Consider the following 21,163-nt stretch of genomic DNA (forward strand, 5'->3'; position numbering starts at 1 on the left):
GTTTTGTCGAATAACTCAGTAGCTGTATTATATTTTTAATTACATGCAATTACAAAAGTATTTAGATCCAGGTGCTGGTGTGGAAATGTAGAATATGTTTTAGTGGGACAACCCCTGTAAGTTCTTTTATAAGCTCTTAATAACATATTTTTCACTCTAGAAGATGCAAAAATGGCAGTGCATCGTAAAGCACAAATACTAATGAGCTTTTCCATAATGGAAGTGCTCATTAGTACAGTAGGACTGGGGAGCACTGAATACAGCACTAATTGTGCTCGCAGTACTCACAGCTCCATTGTCTTCTTCTGCCAGCACTGTACACTGTGCTCTTATCTCCACACTGTGTGAGGACGTAGGCGCACTCTGTGAACTCATGCTGTACAATGCTGGGTCACAACTCAATGAAGCAGGAAGAGCACTGGATCTCCTGAGTGGCTGAGCCATTCAGAGCAGGAGAAATGAGTTTATTTATTTATACATTTTTTGTCTGATCTGAGATCTGATTAACATTGGGTGTCTGATCTGAGGTCTGATTAACATTGGGGATCTGAGCTGACATCTGATTAACATTGGGGGTGTGATGTGAGGTCTGATTAACATTGTGGGTCTGATCTGAGGTCTGATCTGAGGTCTTAATATTGGTTTCACAATTTTTAAACTGTCAACTTTAATTGGAAATATGGAGAGTTTGTATTGTTGCAAGGTTCAAAATGTACTATGGACTGGGCTATTAAAAAAAAATTCTGACTAAGGGTTCATAAATTTTTGGGTTCACATATGATCTGCATTTTTTGTAGGTTGGATGTGGACGCATTCACTTCAAAAATATAGAAAATGTTCTAAATTTGTCCATTTTACTGACAAGGATAGGACAATTCTATTATGAGTAGAGTTGAGCGAACACCTGGATGTTCGGGTTCGAGAAGTTCGGCCGAACATCCCGGAAATGTTCGGGTTCGGGATCCGAACCCGATCCGAACTTCGTCCCGAACCCGAACCCCATTGAAGTCAATGGGGACCCGAACTTTTCGGCACTAAAAAGGCTGTAAAACAGCCCAGGAAAGAGCTAGAGGGCTGCAAAAGGCAGCAACATGTAGGTAAATCCCCTGCAAACAAATGTGGATAGGGAAATGAATTAAAATAAAAATTAAATAAATAAAAATTAACCAAAATCAATTGGAGAGAGGTTCCATAGCAGAGAATCTGGCTTCCCGTCACCCACCACTGGAACAGTCCATTCTCAGATATTTAGGCCCCGGCACCCAGGCAGAGGAGAGAGGTCCCGTAACAGAGAATCTGTCTTCATGTCAGCAGAGAATTAGTCTGCATGTCATAGCAGAGAATGAGGCTTCACGTCAGCCACCACTGCAACAGTCCATTGGCATATATTTAGGCCCAGCACACACACAGGCAGAGGAGAGAGGTCCCGTAACAGACAATCTGGCTTCATGTCAGCAGAGAATCAGTCTGCATGTCATAGCAGAGAATCAGGCTTCACGTCAGCCACCACTGCAACAGTCCATTGGCATATATTTAGGCCCAGCACACACACAGGCAGAGGAGAGAGGTCCCGTAACAGAGAATCTGGCTTCATGTCAGCAGAGAATCAGTCTGCATGTCATAGCAGAGAATGAGGCTTCACGTCACCCACCACTGCAACAGTCCATTGGCATATATTTAGGCCTAGCACACAGGCAGAGCAGAGAGGTCCCGTAACAGACAATCTGGCTTCATGTCAGCAGAGAATCAGTCTGCATGTCATAGCAGAGAATGAGGCTTCACGTCAGCCACCACTGCAACAGTCCATTGGCATATATTTAGGCCTAGCACACAGGCAGAGCAGAGAGGTCCCGTAACAGACAATCTGGCTTCATGTCAGCAGAGAATCAGTCTGCATGTCATAGCAGAGAATCAGGCTTCACGTCAGCCACCACTGCAACAGTCCATTGTCATAAATTTAGGCCCAGCACCCAGGCAGAGGAGAGAGGTCCCGTAACAGACAATCTGGCTTCATGTCAGCAGAGAATTAGTCTGCATGTCATAGCAGAGAATCAGGCTTCATGTCAGCCACCACTGCAACAGTCCATTGGCATATATTTAGGCCCAGCACCCAGGCAGAGGAGGGAGGTCCCGTAACAGAGAATCTGTCTTCATGTCAGCAGAGAATCAGTCTGCATGTCATAGCAGAGAATGAGGCTTCACGTCACCCACCACTGCAACAGTCCATTGGCATATATTTAGGCCTAGCACACAGGCAGAGCAGAGAGGTCCCGTAACAGACAATCTGGCTTCATGTCAGCAGAGAATCAGTCTGCATGTCATAGCAGAGAATCAGGCTTCACGTCAGCCACCACTGCAACAGTCCATTGGCATATATTTAGGCCTAGCACACAGGCAGAGCAGAGAGGTCCCGTAACAGACAATCTGGCTTCATGTCAGCAGAGAATCAGTCTGCATGTCATAGCAGAGAATCAGGCTTCACGTCAGCCACCACTGCAACAGTCCATTGTCATAAATTTAGGCCCAGCACCCAGGCAGAGGAGAGAGGTCCCGTAACAGACAATCTGGCTTCATGTCAGCAGAGAATTAGTCTGCATGTCATAGCAGAGAATCAGGCTTCATGTCAGCCACCACTGCAACAGTCCATTGGCATATATTTAGGCCCAGCACCCAGGCAGAGGAGGGAGGTCCCGTAACAGAGAATCTGTCTTCATGTCAGCAGAGAATCAGTCTGCATGTCATAGCAGAGAATGAGGCTTCACGTCAGCCACCACTGCAACAGTCCATTGGCATATATTTAGGCCTAGCACACAGGCAGAGGAGAGGTTCATTCAACTTTGGGTAGCCTCGCAATATAATGGTAAAATGAAAATAAAAATAGGATTGAATGAGGAAGTGCCCTGGAGTCCAATAATATATGGTTATGGGGAGGTAGTTAATGTCTAATCTGGACAAGGGACGGACAGGTCCTGTGGGATCCATGCCTGGTTCATTTTTATGAACGTCAGCTTGTCCACATTGGCTGTAGACAGGCGGCTGCGTTTGTCTGTAATGACGCCCCCTGCCGTGCTGAATACACGTTCAGACAAAACGCTGGCTGCCGGGCAGGCCAGCACCTCCAAGGCATAAAAGGCTAGCTCTGGCCACGTGGACAATTTAGAGACCCAGAAGTTGAATGGGGCCGAACCATCAGTCAGTACGTGGAGGGGTGTGCACACGTACTGTTCCACCATGTTAGTGAAATGTTGCCTCCTGCTAACACGTTGCGTATCAGGTGGTGGTGCAGTTAGCTGTGGCGTGTTGACAAAAGTTTTCCACATCTCTGCCATGCTAACCCTGCCCTCAGAGGAGCTGGCCGTGACACAGCTGCCTTGGCGACCTCTTGCTCCTCCTCTGCCTTGGCCTTGGGCTTCCACTTGTTCCCCTGTGACATTTGGGAATGCTCTCAGTAGCGCGTCTACCAACGTGCGCTTGTACTCGCGCATCTTCCTATCACGCTCCAGTGCAGGAAGTAAGGTGGGCACATTGTCTTTGTAGCGTGGATCCAGCAGGGTGGCAACCCAGTAGTCCGCACAGGTTAAAATGTGGGCAACTCTGCTGTCGTTGCGCAGGCACTGCAGCATGTAGTCGCTCATGTGTGCCAGGCTGCCCAGGGGTAAGGACAAGCTGTCCTCTGTGGGAGGCGTATCGTCATCGTCCTGCCTTTCCCCCCAGCCACGCACCAGTGATGGACCCGAGCTGCGTTGGGTGCCACCCCGCTGTGACCATGCTTCATCCTCATCCTCCTCCACCTCCTCCTCATCCTCGTCCTCCTCGTCCTCCAGTAGTGGGCCCTGGCTGGCCACATTTGTACCTGGCCTCTGCTGTTGCCAAAAACCTCCCTCTGAGTCACTTCGAAGAGACTGGCCTGAAAGTGCTAAAAATGACCCCTCTTCCTCCTCCTCCTCCTCCTCCTCCTGGGCCACCTCCTCTTCCATCATCGCCCTAAGTGTTTTCTCAAGGAGACATAGAAGTGGTATTGTAACGCTGATAACGGTGTCATCGCCACTGGCCATGTTGGTGGAGTACTCGAAACAGCGCAACAGGGCACACAGGTCTCGCATGGAGGCCCAGTCATTGGTGGTGAAGTGGTGCTGTTCTGTAGTGCGACTGACCCGTGCGTGCTGCAGCTGAAACTCCACTATGGCCTGCTGCTGCTCGCACAGTCTGTCCAGCATGTGCAAGGTGGAGTTCCACCTGGTGGGCACGTCGCATATGAGGCGGTGAGCGGGAAGGCCGAAGTTACGCTGTAGCGCAGACAGGCGAGCAGCAGCAGGATGTGAACGCCGGAAGCGCGAACAGACGGCCCGCACTTTATGCAGCAGCTCTGACATGTCGGGGTAGTTGTGAATGAACTTCTGCACCACCAAATTCAGCACATGCGCCAAGCAAGGGATGTGCGTCAAATTGGCTAGTCCCAGAGCTGCAACGAGATTTCGCCCATTATCACACACCACCAGGCCGGGCTTGAGGCTCACCGGCAGCAACCACTCGTCGGTCTGTTGTTCTATACCCCGCCACAACTCCTGTGCGGTGTGGGGCCTGTCCCCCAAACATATGAGTTTCAGAATGGCCTGCTGACGTTTACCCCGGGCTGTGCTGAAGTTGGTGGTGAAGGTGTGTGGCTGACTGGATGAGCAGGTGGAAGAAGAGGAGGAGGAAGCCGAGAAGGAGGAGGTGGCAACAGGAGGCAAAGAATGTTGCCCTGCGATCCTTGGCGGCGGAAGGACGTGCGCCAAACAGCTCTCCGCCTGGGGCCCAGCTGCCACTACATTTACCCAGTGTGCAGTTAGGGAGATATAGCGTCCCTGGCCGTGCTTACTGGTCCACGTATCTGTGGTTAGGTGGACCTTGCCACAGATGGCGTTGCGCAGTGCACACTTGATTTTATCGGATACTTGGTTGTGCAGGGAAGGCACGGCTCTCTTGGAGAAGTAGTGCCGGCTGGGAACAACATACTGTGGGACAGCAAGCGACATGAGCTGTTTGAAGCTGTCTGTGTCCACCAGCCTAAATGACAGCATTTCATAGGCCAGTAGTTTAGAAATGCTGGCATTCAGGGCCAGGGATCGAGGGTGGCTAGGTGGGAATTTACGCTTTCTATCAAATGTTTGTGAGATGGAGAGCTGAACGCTGGCGTGTGACATGGTTGAGACGCTTGGTGACGGAGGTGGTGGTGGTGGTGTTGGTGGTACATCCCCTGTTTGCTGGGCGGCAGGTGCCAACGTTCCTCCAGAGGCGGAGGAAGAGGCCGAGGCGGCAGCAGCAGAATAGGCCGAGGCGGCAGCAGCAGAAGAGGTAGCAGGGGGAGCCTGAGTGACTTCCTTGGTTTTAAGGTGTTTACTCCACTGCAGTTCATGCTTTGCATGCAGGTGCCTGGTCATGCAGGTTGTGCTCAGGTTCAGAACGTTAATGCCTCGCTTCAGGCTCTGATGGCACAGCGTGCAAACCACTCGGGTCTTGTCGTCAGCACATTGTTTGAAGAAGTGCCATGCCAGGGAACTCCTTGAAGCTGCCTTTGGGGTGCTCGGTCCCAGATGGCGGCGGTCAGTAGCAGGCGGAGTCTCTTGGCGGCGGGTGTTCTGCTTTTGCCCACTGCTCCCTCTTTTGCTAAGCTGTTGGCTCGGTCTCACCACTGCCTCTTCCTCCGAACTGTGAAAGTCAGTGGCACGACCTTCATTCCATGTAGGGTCTAGGACCTCATCGTCCCCTGCATCGTCTTCCACCCAGTCTTGATTCCTGACCTCCTGTTCAGTCTGCACACTGCAGAAAGACGCAGCAGTTGGCACCTGTGTTTCGTCATCATCAGAGACATGCTGAGGTGGTATTCCCATGTCCTCATCATCAGGAAACATAAGTGGTTGTGCGTCAGTGCATTCTATATCTTTCACCGCTGGGGAAGGGCTAGGTGGATGCCCTTGGGAAACCCTGCCAGCGGAGTCTTCAAACAGCATAAGAGACTGCTGCATAACTTGAGGCTGAGACAGTTTCCCTGGTATGCATGGGGGTGATGTGACAGACTGATGGGGTTGGTTTTCAGGCGCCATCTGTGCGCTTTCTGCAGAAGACTGGGTGGGAGATAATGTGAACGTGCTGGATCCACTGTCGGCCACCCAATTGACTAATGCCTGTACCTGCTCAGGCCTTACCATCCTTAGAACGGCATTGGGCCCCACCATATATCGCTGTAAATTCTGGCGGCTACTGGGACCTGAGGTAGTTGGTACACTAGGACGTGTGGATGTGGCAGAACGGCCACGTCCTCTCCCAGCACCAGAGGGTCCACTAACACCACCACGACCATGTCCACGTCCGCGTCCCTTACTAGATGTTTTTCTCATTGTTATGGTTCACCACAACAACAAATATATTATTTGGCCCAATGTATTGTATTCAAATTCAGCGGGATATAAATTTGAGGCCTAGTATTTAGGCGCTGGGTGACCGGTATGGATTTAGTGACAGAATTAGACTTGGAAATGCACAGAAGCGTGTGTGTGAAGTTATTCTGAATGACCCTATGTGCACCTTCAATATGATCTACCCTTTTAGGGATAGATTTCAAATAGCTCTGATATAGCAGAAACGACTAAATTATGAAATTGCTAAATTGGGAATTGTATTTCAACCCAGAACAAAAAATGTGCTTTGACGGACACTAAATAACTTTCCCAGCCACAACAGGACAGCGGTAACGAGAGATTTAGCGGGATATAAATTTGAGGCCTAGTATTTAGGCGCTGGGTGACAGGTATGGGTTTAGTGACAGAATTAGATTTGGAAATGCACATTAGCGGGTGTGTGAAGTTATTCTGAATGACCCTATGTGCACCTTGAATATTATATACCCTTTTAGGGATAGATTTCAAATAGCTCTGATATAGCAGAAACCACTAAATTATGAAATTGCTAAATTGGGAATTGTATTTCAACCCAGAACAAGAAATGTGCTTGAACGGACACTAAATAACTCGCCCAGCTACAGCACTAGGGACAGATTTAGCGGGATATAAATTTGAGGCCTAGTATTTAGGCGCTGGGTGACAGGTATGGGTTTAGTGCCAGAATTAGACTTGGAAATACACAGTAGCGGGTGTGTGTGAAGTTATTCTGAATGACCCAATGTGCACCTTGAATATTATATACCCTTTTAGGGATAGATTTCAAATAGCTCTGATATAGCAGAAACCACTAAATTATGAAATTGCTAAATTGGGAATTGTATTTCAACCCAGAACAAGAAATGTGCTTGAACGGACACTAAATAACTCGCCCAGCTACAGCACTAAGGACAGATTTAGCGGGATATAAATTTGAGGCCTAGTATTTAGGCGCTGGGTGACAGGTATGGGTTTAGTGCCAGAATTAGACTTGGAAATACACAGTAGCGGGTGTGTGTGAAGTTATTCTGAATGACCCAATGTGCACCTTGAATATTATATACCCTTTTAGGGATAGATTTCAAATAGCTCTGATATAGCAGAAACCACTAAATTATGAAATTGCTAAATTGGGAATTGTATTTCAACCCAGAACAAGAAATGTGCTTGAACGGACACTAAATAACTCGCCCAGCTACAGCACTAAGGACAGATTTAGCGGGATATAAATTTGAGGCCTAGTATTTAGGCGCTGGGTGACAGGTATGGGTTTAGTGCCAGAATTAGACTTGGAAATACACAGTAGCGGGTGTGTGTGAAGTTATTCTGAATGACCCAATGTGCACCTTGAATATGATATACCCTTTTAGGGATAGATTTCAAATAGCTCTGATATAGCAGAAACCACTAAATTATGAAATTGCTAAATTGGGAATTGTATTTCAACCCAGAACAAGAAATGTGCTTGAACGGACACTAAATAACTCGCCCAGCTACAGCACTAGGGACAGATTTAGCGGGATATAAATTTGAGGCCTAGTATTTAGGCGCTGGGTGACAGGTATGGGTTTAGTGACAGAATTAGATTTGGAAATGCACAGTAGCGGGTGTGTGAAGTTATTCTGAATGACCCTATGTGCACCTTGAATATTATATACCCTTTTAGGGATAGATTTCAAATAGCTCTGATATAGCAGAAACCACTAAATTATGAAATTGCTAAATTGGGAATTGTATTTCAACCCAGAACAAGAAATGTGCTTGAACGGACACTAAATAACTCGCCCAGCTACAGCACTAGGGACAGATTTAGCGGGATATAAATTTGAGGCCTAGTATTTAGGCGCTGGGTGACAGGTATGGGTTTAGTGCCAGAATTAGACTTGGAAATACACAGTAGCGGGTGTGTGTGAAGTTATTCTGAATGACCCAATGTGCACCTTGAATATTATATACCCTTTTAGGGATAGATTTCAAATAGCTCTGATATAGCAGAAACCACTAAATTATGAAATTGCTAAATTGGGAATTGTATTTCAACCCAGAACAAGAAATGTGCTTGAACGGACACTAAATAACTCGCCCAGCTACAGCACTAAGGACAGATTTAGCGGGATATAAATTTGAGGCCTAGTATTTAGGCGCTGGGTGACAGGTATGGGTTTAGTGCCAGAATTAGACTTGGAAATACACAGTAGCGGGTGTGTGTGAAGTTATTCTGAATGACCCAATGTGCACCTTGAATATTATATACCCTTTTAGGAATAGATTTCAAATAGCTCTGATATAGCAGAAACCACTAAATTATGAAATTGCTAAATTGGGAATTGTATTTCAACCCAGAACAAGAAATGTGCTTGAACGGACACTAAATAACTCGCCCAGCTACAGCACTAAGGACAGATTTAGCGGGATATAAATTTGAGGCCTAGTATTTAGGCGCTGGGTGACAGGTATGGGTTTAGTGCCAGAATTAGACTTGGAAATACACAGTAGCGGGTGTGTGTGAAGTTATTCTGAATGACCCAATGTGCACCTTGAATATTATATACCCTTTTAGGGATAGATTTCAAATAGCTCTGATATAGCAGAAACCACTAAATTATGAAATTGCTAAATTGGGAATTGTATTTCAACCCAGAACAAGAAATGTGCTTGAACGGACACTAAATAACTCGCCCAGCTACAGCACTAGGGACAGATTTAGCTGGATATAAATTTGAGGCCTAGTATTTAGGCGCTGGGTGACAGGTATGGGTTTAGTGCCAGAATTAGACTTGGAAATACACAGTAGCGGGTGTGTGTGAAGTTATTCTGAATGACCCAATGTGCACCTTGAATATTATATACCCTTTTAGGGATAGATTTCAAATAGCTCTGATATAGCAGAAACCACTAAATTATGAAATTGCTAAATTGGGAATTGTATTTCAACCCAGAACAAGAAATGTGCTTGAACGGACACTAAATAACTCGCCCAGCTACAGCACTAAGGACAGATTTAGCGGGATATAAATTTGAGGCCTAGTATTTAGGCGCTGGGTGACAGGTATGGGTTTAGTGCCAGAATTAGACTTGGAAATACACAGTAGCGGGTGTGTGTGAAGTTATTCTGAATGACCCAATGTGCACCTTGAATATTATATACCCTTTTAGGGATAGATTTCAAATAGCTCTGATATAGCAGAAACCACTAAATTATGAAATTGCTAAATTGGGAATTGTATTTCAACCCAGAACAAGAAATGTGCTTGAACGGACACTAAATAACTCGCCCAGCTACAGCACTAGGGACAGATTTAGCGGGATATAAATTTGAGGCCTAGTATTTAGGCGCTGGGTGACAGGTATGGGTTTAGTGCCAGAATTAGACTTGGAAATACACAGTAGCGGGTGTGTGTGAAGTTATTCTGAATGACCCAATGTGCACCTTGAATATTATATACCCTTTTAGGGATAGATTTCAAATAGCTCTGATATAGCAGAAACCACTAAATTATGAAATTGCTAAATTGGGAATTGTATTTCAACCCAGAACAAGAAATGTGCTTGAACGGACACTAAATAACTCGCCCAGCTACAGCACTAAGGACAGATTTAGCGGGATATAAATTTGAGGCCTAGTATTTAGGCGCTGGGTGACAGGTATGGGTTTAGTGCCAGAATTAGACTTGGAAATACACAGTAGCGGGTGTGTGTGAAGTTATTCTGAATGACCCAATGTGCACCTTGAATATTATATACCCTTTTAGGAATAGATTTCAAATAGCTCTGATATAGCAGAAACCACTAAATTATGAAATTGCTAAATTGGGAATTGTATTTCAACCCAGAACAAGAAATGTGCTTGAACGGACACTAAATAACTCGCCCAGCTACAGCACTAAGGACAGATTTAGCGGGATATAAATTTGAGGCCTAGTATTTAGGCGCTGGGTGACAGGTATGGGTTTAGTGCCAGAATTAGACTTGGAAATACACAGTAGCGGGTGTGTGTGAAGTTATTCTGAATGACCCAATGTGCACCTTGAATATTATATACCCTTTTAGGGATAGATTTCAAATAGCTCTGATATAGCAGAAACCACTAAATTATGAAATTGCTAAATTGGGAATTGTATTTCAACCCAGAACAAGAAATGTGCTTGAACGGACACTAAATAACTCGCCCAGCTACAGCACTAGGGACAGATTTAGCTGGATATAAATTTGAGGCCTAGTATTTAGGCGCTGGGTGACAGGTATGGGTTTAGTGCCAGAATTAGACTTGGAAATACACAGTAGCGGGTGTGTGTGAAGTTATTCTGAATGACCCAATGTGCACCTTGAATATTATATACCCTTTTAGGGATAGATTTCAAATAGCTCTGATATAGCAGAAACCACTAAATTATGAAATTGCTAAATTGGGAATTGTATTTCAACCCAGAACAAGAAATGTGCTTGAACGGACACTAAATAACTCGCCCAGCTACAGCACTAAGGACAGATTTAGCGGGATATAAATTTGAGGCCTAGTATTTAGGCGCTGGGTGACAGGTATGGGTTTAGTGCCAGAATTAGACTTGGAAATACACAGTAGCGGGTGTGTGTGAAGTTATTCTGAATGACCCAATGTGCACCTTGAATATTATATACCCTTTTAGGGATAGATTTCAAATAGCTCTGATATAGCAGAAACCACTAAATTATGAAATTGCTAAATTGGGAATTGTATTTCAACCCAGAACAAGAAATGTGCTTGAACGGACACTAAATAACTCGCCCAGCTACAGCACTAAGGACAGATTTAGCGGGATATAAATTTGAGGCCTAGTATTTAGGCGCTGGGTGACAGGTATGGGTTTAGTGCCAGAATTAGACTTGGAAATACACAGTAGCGGGTGTGTGTGAAGTTATTCTGAATGACCCAATGTGCACCTTGAATATTATATACCCTTTTAGGGATAGATTTCAAATAGCTCTGATATAGCAGAAACCACTAAATTATGAAATTGCTAAATTGGGAATTGTATTTCAACCCAGAACAAGAAATGTGCTTGAACGGACACTAAATAACTCGCCCAGCTACAGCACTAGGGACAGATTTAGCTGGATATAAATTTGAGGCCTAGTATTTAGGCGCTGGGTGACAGGTATGGGTTTAGTGCCAGAATTAGACTTGGAAATACACAGTAGCGGGTGTGTGTGAAGTTATTCTGAATGACCCAATGTGCACCTTGAATATTATATACCCTTTTAGGGATAGATTTCAAATAGCTCTGATATAGCAGAAACCACTAAATTATGAAATTGCTAAATTGGGAATTGTATTTCAACCCAGAACAAGAAATGTGCTTGAACGGACACTAAATAACTCGCCCAGCTACAGCACTAGGGACAGATTTAGCGGGATATAAATTTGAGGCCTAGTATTTAGGCGCTGGGTGACAGGTATGGGTTTAGTGCCAGAATTAGACTTGGAAATACACAGTAGCGGGTGTGTGTGAAGTTATTCTGAATGACCCAATGTGCACCTTGAATATTATATACCCTTTTAGGGATAGATTTCAAATAGCTCTGATATAGCAGAAACCACTAAATTATGAAATTGCTAAATTGGGAATTGTATTTCAACCCAGAACAAGAAATGTGCTTGAACGGACACTAAATAACTCGCCCAGCTACAGCACTAAGGACAGATTTAGCGGGATATAAATTTGAGGCCTAGTATTTAGGCGCTGGGTGACAGGTATGGGTTTAGTGCCAGAATTAGACTTGGAAATACACAGTAGCGGGTGTGTGTGAAGTTATTCTGAATGACCCAATGTGCACCTTGAATATTATATACCCTTTTAGGGATAGATTTCAAATAGCTCTGATATAGCAGAAACCACTAAATTATGAAATTGCTAAATTGGGAATTGTATTTCAACCCAGAACAAGAAATGTGCTTGAACGGACACTAAATAACTCGCCCAGCTACAGCACTAAGGACAGATTTAGCAGGATATAAATTTGAGGCCTAGTATTTAGGCGCTGGGTGACAGGTATGGGTTTAGTGCCAGAATTAGACTTGGAAATACACAGTAGCGGGTGTGTGTGAAGTTATTCTGAATGACCCAATGTGCACCTTGAATATTATATACCCTTTTAGGGATAGATTTCAAATAGCTCTGATATAGCAGAAACCACTAAATTATGAAATTGCTAAATTGGGAATTGTATTTCAACCCAGAACAAGAAATGTGCTTGAACGGACACTAAATAACTCGCCCAGCTACAGCACTAAGGACAGATTTAGCGGGATATAAATTTGAGGCCTAGTATTTAGGCGCTGGGTGACAGGTATGGGTTTAGTGCCAGAATTAGACTTGGAAATACACAGTAGCGGGTGTGTGTGAAGTTATTCTGAATGACCCAATGTGCACCTTGAATATTATATACCCTTTTAGGGATAGATTTCAAATAGCTCTGATATAGCAGAAACCACTAAATTATGAAATTGCTAAATTGGGAATTGTATTTCAACCCAGAACAAGAAATGTGCTTGAACGGACACTAAATAACTCGCCCAGCTACAGCACTAAGGACAGATTTAGCGGGATATAAATTTGAGGCCTAGTATTTAGGCGCTGGGTGACAGGTATGGGTTTAGTGCCAGAATTAGACTTGGAAAAACACAGTAGCGGGTGTGTGTGAAGTTATTCTGAATGACCCAATGTGCACCTTGAATATTATATACCCTTTTAGGGATAGATTTCAAATAGCTCTGATATAGCAGAAACCACTAAATTATGAAATTGCTAAATTGGGAATTGTATTTCAACCCAGAACAAGAAATGTGCTTGAACGGACACTAAATAACTCGCCCAGCTACAGCACTAGGGACAGATTTAGCTGGATATAAATTTGAGGCCTAGTATTTAGGCGCTGGGTGACAGGTATGGGTTTAGTGCCAGAATTAGACTTGGAAATACACAGTAGCGGGTGTGTGTGAAGTTATTCTGAATGACCCAATGTGCACCTTGAATATTATATACCCTTTTAGGGATAGATTTCAAATAGCTCTGATATAGCAGAAACCACTAAATTATGAAATTGCTAAATTGGGAATTGTATTTCAACCCAGAACAAGAAATGTGCTTGAACGGACACTAAATAACTCGCCCAGCTACAGCACTAAGGACAGATTTAGCGGGATATAAATTTGAGGCCTAGTATTTAGGCGCTGGGTGACCGGTATGGATTTAGTGACAGAATTAGACTGGGATATGGCCAAAAAATAAACAGACTATTGCTGGTTAAATGCACTTGGTGTGACAGCTTCACCCTGATGTAGGCTTTAGCCAAAAAACAACCACACCATTGAGGGTTAAATGCACTTGGTGACAGGCGCAGCTTGCCCCTGATTTAGTATATGGCCAAAAAATGAACAGACTATTGCTGGTTAAATGCACTTGGTGTGACAGCTTCACCCTGATGTAGGCTTTAGCCAAAAAACAACCACACCATTGAGGGTTAAATGCACTTGGTGACAGGCGCAGCTTGCCCCTGATTTTGTATATGGCCAAAAAATGAACAGACTATTGCTGGTTAAATGCACTTGGTGTGACAGCTTCACCCTGATGTAGGCTTTAGCCAAAAAACAACCACACCATTGAGGGTTAAATGCACTTGGTCGCAGCTTGTGCTGGCGCACCACAAGACACAAAATGGCCGCCGATCACCCCAGAAAAATGTGACTGACAAACGGTCTGGGCAGCCTAAAAACAGTGAGCAATTGAGGATCAGCAGCTCAATGATCCACAGCTGCAGATCGATCAGTTAATCAAGTCCTTTGGAGGAGTTAATCTGCCTAATCTCGCCCTACTGTCGCAGCCGCAACCTCTCCCTACGCTAATCAGAGCAGAGTGACGGGCGGCGCTATGTGACTCCAGCTTAAATAGAGGCTGGGTCACATGGTGCTCTGGCCAATCACAGCCATGCCAATAGTAGGCATGGCTGTGATGGCCTCTTGGGGCAAGTAGTATGACGCTTGTTGATTGGCTGCTTTGCAGCCTTTCAAAAAGCGCCAAGAAAGCGTCACAAAAGCGCGAAGAAAGCGACGAACACCGAACCCGAACCCGGACTTTTACGAAAATGTCCGGGTTCGGGTCCGTGTCACGGACACCCCAAAATTCGGTACGAACCCGAACTATACAGTTCGAGTTCGCTCATCCCTAATTATGAGCTAAAAGTTCTGTTTAAAAAAAAGCGGAAGGCACATGACCAGTATCCGTGTTTTACAAATACTCAATTTCTGAACCACAAAAATGGCTACAGTCATTTGCATGAGCCCTAACACAAACATCATAGAAAATGATCTGTAAAAACCTCATAGCAGTTTGTCAGTTAGTCAGTATTCCTATACAGCAGAAGTATAATTTCATATTTCACTGCAGGTTAACATGTAGCTGTATGGTGTAGTGGTTAAGTTTCTTGGCTCTAATGTAAAAGGTAGTGAGTTTAAATTTAATTAAAAAAAATAATTATATATATATATATATACAGTGGAGGAAATAATTATTTGACCCCTCACTGATTTTGTAAGTTTGTCCAATGACAAAGAAATGAAAAGTCTCAGAACAGTATCATTTCAATGGTAGGTTTATTGTAACAGTGGCAGATAGCACATCAAAAGGAAAATCGAAAAAATAACTTTAAATAAAAGATAGCAACTGATTTGCATTTCATTGAGTGAAATAAGTATTTGAACCCTCTAACAAAAAAAGACTTAATACTTGGTGGAAAAACCCTTGTTTGCAAGCACAGAGGTCAAACGTTTCTTGTAATTGATGACCAAGTTTGCACACATTTTAGGAGGAATGTTGGTCCACTCCTCTTTGCAGATCATCTCTAAATCCCTAAGGTTTCGAGGCTGTCTCTGTGCAACTCTGAGCTTGAGCTCCCTCCATAGGTTTTCGATTGGATTAAGGTCCGGAGACTGACTAGGCCACTCCATGACCTTAATGTGCTTCTTCTTGAGCCACTCCTTTGTTGCCTTTGCTGTATGTTTTGGGTCATTGTCGTGCTGGAACACCCATCCACGACCCATTTTCAGTTTCCTGGCAGAGGGAAGGAGGTTGTCGCTCAGGATTTCACGATACATGGCTCCGTCCATTTTCCCGTTTATGCGAATAAGTTGTCCTGTGCCCTTAGCAGAAAAACACCCCCAAAGCAAAATGTTTCCACCCCCATGCTTGACGGTGGGGACGGTGTTTTGGGGGTCATAGGCAGCATTTTTCTTCCTCCAAACACAGCGAGTTGAGTTAATGCCAAAGAGCTCTATTTTGGTCTCATCAGACCACAGCACCTTCTCCCAGTCACTCTCTGAATCATTCAGGTGTTCATTGGCAAACTTCAGACGGGCCTGCACATGTGCCTTCCTGAGCAGGGGGACCTTGCGAGCCCTGCAGGATTTTAATCCATTGCGGTGTAATGTGTTTCCAATGGTTTTCTTGGTGACTGTGGTCCCTGCTAATTTGAGGTCATTAACTAACTCCTCCCGTGTAGTTCTAGGATGCTTTTTCACCTTTCTCAGAACCATTGACACCCCACGAGGTGAGATCTTGCGTGGAGCCCCAGAGCGAGGTCGATTGATGGTCATTTTGTGCTCCTTCCATTTTCGAACAATCGCACCAACAGTTGTCACCTTCTCTCCCAGCTTCTTGCTAATGGTTTTGTAGCCCATTCCAGCCTTGTGCAGGTCTACAATTTTGTCTCTGACATCCTTGGACAGCTCTTTGGTCTTTCCCATGTTGGAGAGTTTGGAGTCTGCTTGATTGATTGATTCTGTGGACAGGTGTCTTTTATACAGGTGACTAGTTAAGACAGGTGTCCTTAATGAGGGTGACTAATTGAGTAGAAGTGTCTAACCACTCTGTGGGAGCCAGAACTCTTAATGGTTGGTAGGGGTTCAAATACTTATTTCACTCAATGAAATGCAAATCAGTTGCTATCTTTTATTTAAAGTTATTTTTTCGATTTTCCTTTTGATGTGCTATCTGCCACTGTTACAATAAACCTACCATTGAAATGATACTGTTCTGAGACTTTTCATTTCTTTGTCATTGGACAAACTTACAAAATCAGTGAGGGGTCAAATAATTATTTCCGCCACTGTATATATATATATATATATATATAATACAACAAATGATGCAGCAGCACAGTCAGACGTTGTGCGCTGGGTGCAATTTTCCTCAGAGAGGCTGGCTTGTCCTCCAACATGTATATTCACCAAATGAAGAGGCAGCACTTCCAGTCATGGGTGATAGGGTGACGACCCCAAAAACTTTATTCCCAGCAACGTTTCGGCCTTCTCTCTGAGGCCTTTGTCAAGCTACAACAATGCTAAAATGTGGGCTCTATATACCCACAATTCATTACAAAATCAGTGCAATTAGTGAAAACCAGTGTAGACAATTAAGTCACATGACCATCCAACACTATATTGTCACATGACTATACAAGTGCAAATCTTATTTATATCACATAATAAAACCATCGTACAGCATATTTCACATAATAATCAAAGTGGGTCATACATCATATGTGTCGCATATCATAAATGCGATGTACAGACATCAATATTCCAAATATTACATCCAGTGTTCACTATCTCCTAGGTGGTCACAAGTGTACTAACCATAAAGAGTTAAAATCATTATATAGCTGTATCTTATTATTAAAATCGATGAGACCAACCGTCATGGCGTAGCCCAGTGTGCCTGCTTCAGCGTCTCCCCGTCTGTCAGGCGCATATATATATATATATATATAAAATATATTATAATATATAAAATATATTATAATATATGTAAATAATTATGGTTAAAACATCAGTAGTAGTTACCCAGATATTATGCATTCATATATATCAGAAGTATGATTTTATCTATATATATTTATTTTCTAGTAATCACACATTTATTTTGTGCCATACATTTTTTACAATTACAAAAAAATATATAAAATATATAAATGTAATTTAGCCTCTATTTCTGAAACATTTCTGCCAGGATTTGAACTCCCAACCTTCTACATTAGATCCAAAAACTTTAACCACTACGCTATACAGTTATATGTTAACCTGCACTGAAATATAAAATGATACTTCTGCTGTATAGGAATACTTACTACATGACAAATTACTATGAGGTTTTTCTGACATAGTTTATCATTCAGCGTTATAGCTGAGTGGTTAAAGTCCTTGCCTCTAATGTAGAATGTTGTGAGTTCAAATCTTGGCAGAAAGTTTTCAAATCCTGACAGAAATTAGATTTAAATACACTGGGTCTCCCCAAGCACTGACTCCATATATGGAGATAGCTATATATTTAGTCAGAGCACGGACTCTCAAGCTGCGGACTCACACTGGGGGATTCCCTCACTGTATAGAAATCTTCTGCATAGACCTCAGTGGGACTCGGAACCCTCCCCTCTTCAGAGAAGGGGGTGCCTGGTTTAATGCTCAGTTTCTCCCATTAACTTCTATTGTGCTTGGGTGCTCTGTTGAGCACCCGAGCATTGCAAAGTGTTCTACTCGAGTACCAGAGCACCCGAGCACTTTGGTGCTTGATCAACGCTACTAGCTGGCCTTTGATATATGTGTTGGCTTTTCATAAAGATTTTCATCCAACTATATAATTCTTCCTTTCTGAAACTAATTATATCATACTAATCTAAGCAAAATATTTACTCAAGCCTTCATCTGTAGCTTTAATTATAGGGGTTCTGCAGTTCTCTTAAACTGATGATCTATCCCCTGCTGATCAGCTGTTTAAGAAGGCAGCAGCCCTTGCAGTAGTGCCACGGCCTTCTCACTGTTTACCGCAGACCCAGTGACGTCACAACTAGTATCACTGGCCTGGGCGCAGCTAAGCTCCATTCAAGTGAACAGAGCTTGGCCCCGCCTAGGCCAGTGATACTAGTTGTGACATCACTGGGCCTTAGGGAACCCAAATGAAGGCCACTGGACTCCTGGCGTGCCGCTGCCTTCTCAAACAACTGATCGGCAGGAGTCCTGGGTACCAGACCCACGCCGATCAGATGCTAATAATCTATCCAGAGGATAGAACATCAGTTTTAAAGAACTGCAGAACCCCTTTAAAACTGATGTTCTATCCAGAGGATAGAATATCAGTTTCTTTGAATAGATCATTAGCATCTGATCGGCGGGGGTCTGGTACCCAGGACTCCTGTCGATCAGTTGTTTGAGAAGGCAGCGGCACTCCAGGAGTTCCGCGGCCTTCTCTCGGGTTCCCTAAGGCCCAGTGATGTCACAACTAGTATCACTGGCCTAGGCGAGGATAGGATAGAAACATAGAAACATAGAATGTGTCGGCAGATAAGAACCATTTGGCCCATCTAGTCTGCCCAATATACTAAATACTATGGATAGCCCCTGGCCCTATCTTATATGAAGGATGGCCTTATGCCTATCCCATGCATGCTTAAACTCCTTTACTGTATTTGCAGCTGCTACTTCTGCAGGAAGGCTATTCCATGCATCCACTACTCTCTCAGTAAAGTAATACTTCCTGATATTACTTTTAAACCTTTGCCCCTCTAATTTAAAACTATGTCCTCTTGTAGCAGTTTTTCTTCTTTTAAATTTTCTTTCCTCTTTTACCTTGTTGATTCCCTTTATGTATTTAAAAGTTTCTATCATATCCCCTCTGTCTCGTCTTTCTTCCAAGGTATACATGTTAAGGTCCTTTAATCTTTCCTGGTAAGTTTTATCCTGCAATCCATGTACCAGTTTAGTAGCTCTTCTCTGAACTCTCTCCAAAGTATCAATATCCTTCTGGAGATATGGTCTCCAGTAGGGATGAGCGAACTCGAACTGTATAGTTCGGGTTCGTACCGAATTTTGGGGTGTCCGTGACACGGACCCGAACCCGGACATTTTCGTAAAAGTCCGGGTTCGGGTTCGGTGTTCGTCGCTTTCTTCGCGCTTTTGTGACGCTTTCTTGGCGCTTTTTGAAAGGCTGCAAAGCAGCCAATCAACAAGCGTCATACTACTTGCCCCAAGAGGCCATCACAGCCATGCCTACTATTGGCATGGCTGTGATTGGCCAGAGCACCATGTGACCCAGCCTCTATTTAAGCTGGAGTCACATAGCGCCGCCCGTCACTCTGCTCTGATTAGCGTAGGGAGAGGTTGCGGCTGCGACAGTAGGGCGAGATTAGGCAGATTAACTCCTCCAAAGGACTTGATTAACTGATCGATCTGCAGCTGTGGATCATTGAGCTGCTGATCCTCAATTGCTCACTGTTTTTAGGCTGCACAGACCGTTTGTCAGTCTCATTTTTCTGGGGTGATCGGCGGCCATTTTGTGTCTTGTGGTGCGCCAGCACAAGCTGCGACCAAGTGCATTTAACCCTCAATGGTGTGGTTGTTTTTTGGCTAAAGCCTACATCAGGGTGAAGCTGTCACACCAAGTGCATTTAACCAGCAATAGTCTGTTCATTTTTTGGCCATATACAAAATCAGGGGCAAGCTGCGCCTGTCACCAAGTGCATTTAACCCTCAATGGTGTGGTTGTTTTTTGGCTAAAGCCTACATCAGGGTGAAGCTGTCACACCAAGTGCATTTAACCAGCAATAGTCTGTTCATTTTTTGGCCATATACAAAATCAGGGGCAAGCTGCGCCTGTCACCAAGTGCATTTAACCCTCAATGGTGTGGTTGTTTTTTGGCTAAAGCCTACATCAGGGTGAAGCTGTCACACCAAGTGCATTTAACCAGCAATAGTCTGTTCATTTTTTGGCCATATACAAAATCAGGGGCAAGCTGCGCCTGTCACCAAGTGCATTTAACCCTCAATGGTGTGGTTGTTTTTTGGCTAAAGCCTACATCAGGGTGAAGCTGTCACACCAAGTGCATTTAACCAGCAATAGTCTGTTCATTTTTTGGCCATATCCCAGTCTAATTCTGTCACTAAATCCATACCGGTCACCCAGCGCCTAAATACTAGGCCTCAAATTTATATCCAGCTAAATCTGTCCCTAGTGCTGTAGCTGGGCGAGTTATTTAGTGTCCGTTCAAGCACATTTCTTGTTCTGGGTTGAAATACAATTCCCAATTTAGCAATTTCATAATTTAGTGGTTCCTGCTATATCAGAGCTCTTTGAAATCTATCCCAAAAAGGGTATATAATATTGAAGGTGCACATAGGGTCATTCAGAGTAACTTCACACACACCCGCTACTGTGTATTTCCAAGTCTAATTCTGTCACTAAATCCATACCGGTGACCCAGCGCCTAAATACTAGGCCTCAAATTTAATTCCCTCTAAATCTCTCGTTACCCACCGCTGTACTGTTGTTGCTGGGCAAGATATTTAGTGTCCGTCAAAGCACATTTTTTGTTCTGGGTTGAAGTACAATTCCCAATTTAGCAATTTCATAATTTAGTGGTTTCTGCTATATCAGAGCTATTTGAAATCTATCCCTAAAAGGGTATATAATATTCAAGGTGCACATTGGGTCATTCAGAATAACTTCACACACACACGCTTCTGTGCATTTCCAAGTCTAATTCTGTCACTAAATCCATACCGGTCACCCAGCGCCTAAATACTAGGCCTCAAATTTATATCCCGCTGAATTTGAATACAATACATTGGGCCAAATAATATATTTGTTGTTGTGGTGAACCATAACAATGAGAAAAACATCTAGTAAGGGACGCGGACGTGGACATGGTCGTGGTGGTGT

At 43.9% G+C, this 21,163-nt stretch overlaps 1 pseudogene; it reads right to left on the reverse strand.

Annotated features, from left to right (window-relative positions):
* LOC122925882 overlaps window positions 1-21,163 on the reverse strand; it is a 2,558,103-nt pseudogene that overhangs the window by 1,677,479 nt on the left and 859,461 nt on the right.

This window comes from Bufo gargarizans, chromosome 2 (genome assembly GCF_014858855.1).
Source record: "Bufo gargarizans isolate SCDJY-AF-19 chromosome 2, ASM1485885v1, whole genome shotgun sequence".
In the NCBI taxonomy this organism is placed as follows: Eukaryota; Metazoa; Chordata; class Amphibia; order Anura; family Bufonidae; genus Bufo; species Bufo gargarizans.